Genomic DNA, 6,649 nt, shown 5'->3' on the forward strand with positions numbered 1-6,649 from the left:
ACACCCAGTATGGAGCCCAATGCAGGGCTTGAACTCATGACCCTGAGATCAAGACCTGAGGTGAGATCAAGAGTCAGATGCTTAACTGATGACCCACCCAGGTGTCCAAGGAAGTAATTCTCAAATTGAGTTTACTTTTACAGCTCTTTTTATTTATTTATTTTTTAATGTTTACTTTTTTTGAGAGACAGAGAGAGAGAGTGCGAGCAGGGGAGGGACAGAGAGAGACCAAAACACAGAGTCTGAAGCAGGCTCCAGGCTCTGAGCTGTCAGCACAGAGCCCGACGTGGGGCATGGACTCCCAAGCTGTGAGATCATGACCTGAGCCAAGTTGGACGCTTAACCAACTGAGCCACCCAGGCGCCTCTATAGCTCTCTTTTTAATTTATATTTTCTCAGCATAGTTTTATACTTCAATGTATAAATATTTTATTATTCACATGGAGTTTACACGTTTTTAGTGCAGAAATACTTTCATACTTCAGCTTTATACCAACTCTGGTTTCAGCTGCTGAATGCCCAAGTTTCAAGGTTTTGGTCTTTGGTGGATATCAGCATCTTTTGTGAAGCTTATTAAGTGTGCAAGTGCCTTGGCCCCACCCCAGACTTCCTGAGTCAGAATTTCCAGGGTTTTCAGGGCTCCTGGCAGGTATATGTGAAGATGATTTTAGTGCACAGTTTTAGTCTAAATAATTTAGGAAATGCTGACTTTGGAGAGTACGTGTGGCTGGGCAGTGGCCATATGGTGGTAACAGAATGGGCTCCTGGAATACCCAGGGGGATAAGGTAGCAAACTGATGAATGCCTGCTACGTGCCAGGCACGTTGAATCCCATGTCATAGAAACCAGCTTTGAAGGAGATATCAGGAGTCATTGAACCTGTCTTTTTTTTTTTTTTTTTTTTTTTTTTTTTTTTTGCTTTCAGAAAACACTTTTCTAGGGTCATTTTGGTTTTTAGTCCTCAGGTGCATTAGTTTCCTAAGACTATGTAACAAATTACGACAAACCCGGTGGTTGAAATTGAGAGAAATTTATTCTCTCACAGTTGTGGAGGCCAGAATTCTGAAATGAAGGTTTTGGCAGGACGACGCTTCCTCCAAAGGTTCTAGGGGAGAATCTGTCCTTGCCTGGTTCAGGTTCTGGCAGCTCTAGGCAGGCGTTCCTGGGCTGGTGGTGGCATCACTCCAGTCTCGGCCTCCATCTCACATGGCTTTCTCCTTCTGTGTGCCTCTTAAAGGACACTTGCCATTGGATTGAGGGCCCACCGGATAATCCAGCATGACTTCATCTTGAGATTCTTAACTATATGTGCAAAGACCCTTCTTCCAAATGAGGTAATGTTCACAGGTTCTGAGGGTTAGGATGTGGACATGTCTTCTTGGGAGCCACCATTTAACCTACTACACCAGGGAAAGAGGCTTTGTAATCTTTTCTCCTATCATTATTCTTTTCACAAAATGATTAAGGTGAATACTTCTTTTTGAGCAATCCTGTAGTCTTGTCTTCAGAATCTATGAGCATTTTTTATACAAAATTGACTTAATGGAGGATACATCATCTCCATTTCATTTATTAGCTGTAATACCTGGCATTGAGCAGGAGACTCATTTAACGTTGATAAACTTTAGTAGAAATGATAAAATCATTATTGATCTGTAATTTAAAAATTATTATAACGTTTGGGGCGCCTGGGTGGCTCAGTCAGTTAAGCGTCTGACTCTTGGTTTCGACTCAGGTCATGATCTCATGGTTTCAGGAGTTCGAGCCTCATGTCGGGCTCTGTGCTGGCAGTGAGGAGCTTGCTTGGGATTCTCTCTCTCCACCCCTCCCCCACTCACATTGTCTCTGTCTCTCTCAAAAAAGTTAACTTAAAAAAATTATTATAATGGTTAAAAGAACTTCAAATTTTTTTTGAAACTTACAGCAAAGCTTCTTTGATTATCATTAGTCATTCCATTCTCTGGTACACATGTGAAGAAATTTGCTACTCTTTACCTTGATCACACTACCTAGAGCTGCCCATGTAAAAAGCAACATGATCATAAATTACATGCCTTCATTTTTGACATCTGACCTTGTAATGATAAAATCAGGAAACCACAGACATTTGAAAGTGAAAGATCAACTCCAGGAAGTCCATGGTTTCAGACAATAAATACTGATCCACTTTGCCTAAATCCATTGCAATATAGTGTTTTAGGTCTAGATATTACTTTTTCAAGTGGCAGGATTCTGGTTATTTAATTGAAAGTAGAGATTTCAATAGCTCTGGGTACCTCTTGGTACCTGAATGCAACATATGTCTCCTATTGGAACAGCTTAGCACCTTTGGGCTTGACAACAGGGACAGATCTAAGATTCTGAAATAATATTAGATTCCTTAGCTTAGTTGATTTGTAGCATACGTTTGAAATCACTGTTTATTTTCTCAATTCGTGGGGTTTTAACGCACATGGCCTTTTCTCTGTATCTGCAGCCAAACAGTCTCTCCACAGGTCTTCAGCTTCAGGTGCTTGTGTAAGAGTGCGGGCTGCTGCCTCAGTTTGTCTCTCGTGGAAGGCCTCAGGGTCAGCTTCTCCGCAGGTGAACTGCTCGTTTCAGGGGCTTAGGGTTTGAGATTGAGCACTTGTCTCAGTGGGAATCTGCCCATTAAGGCCTGTCTTTCTGAAATGGCTCCGAATAATTTTTTTTACTTTGGGTATCACTTTCATTCATCTTTGAAAAGCCTTTCTCCTCCTTTTTTGCCCCAAGAAGTATTCCTTCTAAAATTACATTAAAATTGTCAAAAAAATCTCCTTTTTAGGCCCTTGTAGATATGGAAATAAGAAATGTTCATCTTCAGGATAGCAATTTTGTAGAAAATTACAAATATATCACTTTGGAAAACAAGAAAGCATTTGGGACTTTTGGGTGCTTGTACCCAAAAGATTCGTGGGAATTTTTTTTTTAAATTTTTTAATCTTTATTTATTTTTGATTTTATTTTAGTTTATATTTTTATATTATATATATATTTTATATCTATATATATTTATATATATTATATATATTATTATATATTTATATATTATATAAAAATTTATATATTTTTATATATAATTAAATAATATTAAATAAAATTAAATAAATATTAATAAAATTATATATAAAAATAATATATAAATAAATATATATAAATAATAATATATAAAAAATATATAATATATAAAAATATAAATATATAAATATATATTTATATAAATAAATTTTTATAATTTATTTATAAGTTTATAAATTTATAAATATATATTTATATATACAAATAAAAATATAAATATAAATAAATATAAATAAATAATATATAAATAAAATAATAAATAAAATTAAATAATAAATATATATATATATAAATTTATAAATATATATTTATATATAATATAATATAAACATATTAATATATTATTATATATTTATATATTATATATTTTATATTTATATATAATTTATATTTTAAATATATACTTTATTTTAATATTTATTTTTGAGAGAGAGAGAGAGAGAGAGCACGCGCGAACATGAGAGATGGAGGGGCAGAGAGAGGAGGAGACACAGAATCTGAAGCAGGCTCCAGGCTCTGAGCTGTCAGCACAGAGCCCGATGTGGGGCTTGAACTTGCAGAGTTTAAGATCATGAGCAGAGGCTCAACTGACTGAGCCACCCAGGCGCCCCACCTGGGTAAGTTTTTAAAGAGATGAGTTTCTGGACTCAATGCGTGGAAAACTTTAAAATTAATATACTATATTGCCATGTATAAAAAAAATAAATGAGACACTTCTAGGGCCTTACAAAATTTTTTTTTGTATGGACTAAACAAAGCTATGTTTTTAATAGTCAGCTTTTTCTAAACAGACTCTCTAAACTTAATAAAAATCTCTCCAGTTTTTTCACGTGGTGCAGTAGACAGAGAAAAAGATCTATAGGTGGAAATTTAACTTACACAGATTATTAATTTCTATGCACATTCTGATCATACACACTGATGAGGCACTTCATTGAAAGCTCAGGTTGACAGGTTCCTTTTTAAGACATTTTATTTACAAGACTGTATAAATGAGTCCGTTTTTTCCCCTTCCCTCAGCTGAAGTTGTTATATCATGAACTCATGAACCTCAAGATCATGACCTGTTACCAAGGCCAAAATATTTGTTGAATTCATCTTCCTTTTTCTATTTTCCTGCCACCAGCCATGTCTAGGTTTTTATAACTTCATTCCTTGATTACCACAATAAGCTTAAAAAAAATTTCATTATAGAAAAGTTCAAAAATGCAGAAGTAGGTAGAATAGTATATTGAAGCCCTGAGAACCTATCAGGAAGCTTCATTCATTGTAATCATTTTACCATTTGTATTTCAATCCCCTTACTTTTTTCTTGAAGATGTTAAAGGCCACCCCACTCCTCATAGAATGTCAGTATGTATTTCTAACAGATGAACAATTTGTGTCTCTCCTAGCTTTCTAATTACTCTTCCTCTAATCTTATTTTTCTCACCAATCCAACAATTTCTAACTAGTATACTCTTATGAAACCTAAGAAGCTTTCAAAGGCTCAGTGTTGCTCACTGAATCAAATGCAAACTCTTCTGATTTACAAAGCCATGTTTTCTTTAGTTTACCCCATCTGTCTGACCTTCCATTATTTCAGGCTGTCAGGTGGGTCTCCTCACTACTCAGCTAATGCCCTGTTCGTTCCTGTCCCTGCTCATGCTCTTGCCTACCCAAATTCTCTTCATCCTAGAAAGCTCTCCTCAGGTGCCACTTCTATGAAGTTATTCCCAGCTCATCCTGATTTCTCTCTGCCCTGAACCCTTGGGATTTAAACATAGTTCCTTCAACTTTAAATCTGGTATTTTTTATGGTATCCCAGTCTTAATTACTGTAATCTGGGAAGTAGGCTCTGAATTACTGAGTAGTAGCATTTGTTTTTAAAGACAACTTTATTAATTTTTTTATTTTATTATTTATTTATTTATTTTTATTAGAGAGAGTGTGTGTACTTGAGCAGGAGAGAGGAGCAGAAGGAGAGAGAGAAAAATCTTTTTTTTTTAATTTTTAAAATGTTTATTTACTTTTGAGAAAGAGAGAGAGAGAGAGAGAGAAAGTGAGTGGGGGAATGGGTAGAGAGACAGGGGGACACAGAATCTGAAGCAGGCTCTAGGCTCTGAGCTGTCAACACAGAGCCTGATGTGGGCCTCGAACTCATGAACCTCAAGATCATGACCTGAGCTTAACTGACTGAGCCATCCAGGGTCTTCAGAGAGAGAGAAAGTCTTAAGCAGACCCCATGCCCAGCATAGATACCAACATCTGGCTCGGTCTCATAGACCCTGGATCATGAGATGAGTAGAAATCAAAAGTTGGATTCTCAACTGAGTCACACAGGCACCCCTAAAGACAGCTTTAAAATGTTTGGGTGAATGGTATCCCTAGGGATACAAAGAAGGTCAGTGGTGCTGGACAGAATCTAGCATCAGAATGTTAGGCAGAATTTTAAGATGGCTTCATGGTGTCTGCCCTTGGTGTCACTCCTGTGATTATATTACATAACAAAAGTTATTTTTCAGATGTGATTAAGGTTACTAATCAGTTGACCTTAAGATGGGGAGACTATCCAGATGCACCTGGTCTAATCACATGAGCCCTTTAAAAGAAGAGAGTTTTCTCTGGCTGGTCATAGAAGAGGAAGTCAGAGAGATTCTATGCCTGAGAAGGATTAAACCTACACTTATGGGCTTTGATGGTGGAGGAAGGGGGACCATGAGTCAAGGAGTGCAGGTAGTTTCCAGATAGCCAGAAAGAAAATGGGATCTCTGTCTGACCTGCCCAAGGAACTGAATCCTGCCAACAGGCTGAGTAATCTTGGAAGCAGATTCTTCTCCAGAACCTTCTGATTACAGTCCTGCCCAGGTGGCTCCTGAAGTTTGGCCTTGTTATCCTCCATGCAGAGAATACATCCAACGCCACTTAGCTTTCTGACCTGCCAAACTGTAAGATAGTAAATGGATGTTGTTTTAAGATGCTAAGTTTGTGGTAATTTGCTATGCAAATTGTACCAGAGAAAAACTAATACAATAGATAACACAGGATTTGAGCTTATAGTGAGATTTTATGCATCTCCTGCTATTCCTTTCTCCCCAGTTTATTGAGATATAATTGACATACAACACTGTATGTAAGTTTAAGGTGTGCAGCATAGTGGCTTAACATCTATGCATTGTGAAATGGTTGCTGCAGTAAGTTTAGCTTAACATCCATCACCTCATATAGTCACAACATTTTTTTGTTTTTCCTTGTGGTGAGAACTCTTAGGATCGACTCTCTTAGTAACTTTCAGGTATAGCATACAGCCGTGTTAACTATAGACATCGTGTGCATTACATTACCAGTACTTACTTCTAACTGGAAGCTTGTACTTTTGACCACCTTCATCCAATTTCTCCAACTCCCACTCTCTTCCTCTGATAAACACAAGTCTGTTCTCTTTTTCTATGAATTTTTTTTTATCTTTTTGTTGTTGTTTTTTAAGGATTTTGTGTGTCATCCTTGTGCAGGGGTCATACTAATGTTCTCTGTTTCATTCCAATTTTAGTATATGTGCTGCTGAAGTGAGCAT

At 36.7% G+C, this 6,649-nt stretch overlaps 1 non-coding gene across 1 annotated transcript; it reads right to left on the bottom strand.

Moving 5' to 3' along the window:
* Window positions 1-6,542: 6,542 nt before the first annotated feature.
* LOC123576243 lies at window positions 6,543-6,649 on the bottom strand. The gene has a single exon (XR_006701263.1). It is a non-coding gene; the product is annotated as a U6 spliceosomal RNA (small nuclear RNA).

This window comes from Leopardus geoffroyi, chromosome C2, assembly GCF_018350155.1.
Source record: "Leopardus geoffroyi isolate Oge1 chromosome C2, O.geoffroyi_Oge1_pat1.0, whole genome shotgun sequence".
Taxonomy (NCBI): domain Eukaryota; kingdom Metazoa; phylum Chordata; class Mammalia; order Carnivora; family Felidae; genus Leopardus; species Leopardus geoffroyi.